This window comes from Zonotrichia leucophrys, unplaced genomic scaffold, assembly GCF_028769735.1.
Source record: "Zonotrichia leucophrys gambelii isolate GWCS_2022_RI unplaced genomic scaffold, RI_Zleu_2.0 Scaffold_845_21206, whole genome shotgun sequence".
Taxonomy (NCBI): Eukaryota; Metazoa; Chordata; class Aves; order Passeriformes; family Passerellidae; genus Zonotrichia; species Zonotrichia leucophrys.
In genome coordinates, this window is record NW_026993050.1 from 2,679 (window position 1) to 5,356 (window position 2,678).

Here is a 2,678-nt window from a genome sequence, read left to right on the forward strand (position 1 = left end):
GACCTTCCCACAGGGGCCTGGACCAGGGATCCCCTCCTTCCCCCTGGCTCAAACCCTCCCGGGGTCCCCACTCATTCACTTTTCTTTCGCTTCCCTCCTTTTCCGGCCGGTATCCTCGCGGAGAACGCGAAAACGTGGTACTGGGAGGTCCCACTTGCTTCAGGGGTCCAGGACTGCCCAGCCCCCGTCTCAAACACTCCACACACACTCACATACACACATACCCCGTGATACTCACGACCCAAAACCCCGTGATACTCACAGCCTCCTTTTCTCACGAGCGTCTTCGTGCACAAAGCAGTTTTCTATGGGTACTCTATCTCCTACAAGCCGGCACTCTGATGGGAGCCTCTCCTGCGCGCTTCCAATAACTAATTTGCTTATGCGTTATTGTAAAAAGAACTCTCTTTTCCCAAGGGAGAGTGGCCTAGCCTTGGGACCACTTAAAAGTCTGGTGGGGAGCTCCTTCCCAGAAGCTATCCACCTCCCCAGAGTTAAAAGAGTTCCCGGGGTATCGGCACCAAAATTGTTATGTTTGCCCAATTATCCCATCAAAAAAACCCCAAACAATATTTAAGGTAGCAACAATTTTAGTTGAATAGTTTAGAAAATATATAAATAAGGGATAATTTGGTTCAAATAATAGCGCATAAGCAAAAACAACCGTGGGGTACGGAGGGCAGGGTTCAATGACCCTTGCCACTTCACGTACAAGCTTTCCAAGTGAAAGTCACCCCTTATATGCCATGTGTCAATTCCATCTCCTCCTATTTTCGGTTCATCACTTTTCTGTCTCCGCCTTCATTACCACCTTTACCACGCATGCTCCACCACTTTGGTGGTCGCACAAGTCTTTGGGGGTCGTCACTGATGAAGGCCCTGTAGTCTTCTTCGTTGTCCTTTAATTCACCTTTGGGTTACACATGCGCACTGTAGTAGATAGGGCCTGGCGTTCGGAAGATCTCGTAATGTTACGGGAAGACAGGGCCCCTGTCCCCTTAGATAAGAAAATTAACATAGGAATGTAGCCCCCTGAACCAGATGCCAGTAACTTTCCACTTGCCCAGTAACTTTCCATCCCTACTAACCATAGATGGTAAAGACAGACCCCCACCTGACGTAGAAGCCCCTTAGACTATAAAACCCCACGAGAAGAGAGAATAAAGGCCTTGGACCGTCCACCATGTTGGTGTTAGCATGCTTCTTAGGCCCGAGCGACCCTGGGAAAGGGGGTCGCCGTGCTGTTTCCTGAAACCAGGCCGCCTGCCTTGTATCAGAAGGCAACAGCGCACCAAGCCAGTACAATGTAAGCCAAGACTAACGTATCACTGCATCTACATATCAAAGCAATAAGTCCTTTATAATTAGCATTTTCTTGGACCCAAGCAGGTTCTTGGTAATTTTTAGCAACTGTATCTTCAGCTTCTTTCCTGTGGTCCTTGAGAACATCTGCTGGGAAGGGGGGGTGGGTGGAGCCCCTCCTTTCCCTCTCTTCTTTGGCATTACAACTTTTAACTATTAACTATTTTATTATTCTCAAATATTAATTACTGTATCAATATTGATTACTGTTTCAATTTTTATCAGCACGAATCATACCTATTTACCACAATCAGAAGGCTGGATTTATTGATATATGATATATAATACATTATTACTATACTAAATAGAATAAAGAGAGAAGTTGCAGAGCCTTGCTAATCTAAGAATAGAATAGAAAGAATCTATAACAAAGTCCTGTGTCCAGGGACTCTGTCCCCAGCTTGCTCCTGTGATTGGCCCTTAACTATAAACATGGAACATGAACCAATCACAGGTGCATCCTATTGCATTCCGCAGCAGCTGATAACAATTGTTTACATTCTTCTTCTGGGGCCTTTGCTTCCCAGAAGATGCACAAATCCCAAAGAAAAGATTTCTGTGAAAAAATGTGTGCGACATCCCCCCCTGCGCCTGAGAGCTCAGAAACACCGCTTCCTGCGGCTGCGCCTGTGTTGTTAGGAGACGCCCTCGGCGAAAGCAGCGACTCGGCACCACCCCCCCGTCCGTCCTGCCGCCTCCGCCAGCCCCCTCTCTTGCCTCGCCACCTCCGCAGCTGATTCCGGAGCCAGCAGAAGACGCTGCCAACCCTGTGTCATTCCTGCCAGCCTCTCCTGCAGAGGCAGAGCAGCCTGCGGTCCCGCCGCTCCCGGCAGCAGCTGCCGCGGCAGCTCCTGCACCCTGCGACATCTCCCCCCTGAGTTTTTCGGGTTGTCCCGAGGCTGCCCCTGTGGGGTAAGCTGGGACAGGGGTAGAGGGCGTCAGTCTCTCCTTCCATGGAGCAGGTATGGCCTGACAGCTGGGGGCGAAGGCAGCCCATCTGCCGGCGTTCAAAATCAGCGTTCTCGGCGGGTTGGGGGGTGTTTGGTCAGTTGCTGCCCCTTGGAGGTTGCCGTCTCTGCTGCCCCTTGCACGCCCCAGCGACGAGGGGCAGGTGGGTCCCAAAAGTTCTGCCTTTGGTCCCCAGCCCGGAGGGTGGGGGGGTGATGCCGTGAGGCAGATGGGAGACACACCTGTTGCATTTGCATTGCAGAGTCAGAGGGCACAGCTGGAAGAGATCATGACTTGTTTGCTGTGGGGAAGAAACATTCCTAGACCCAAGATGAGGATTCTTGGGGCTTCTTCTATTTCCTCACTGC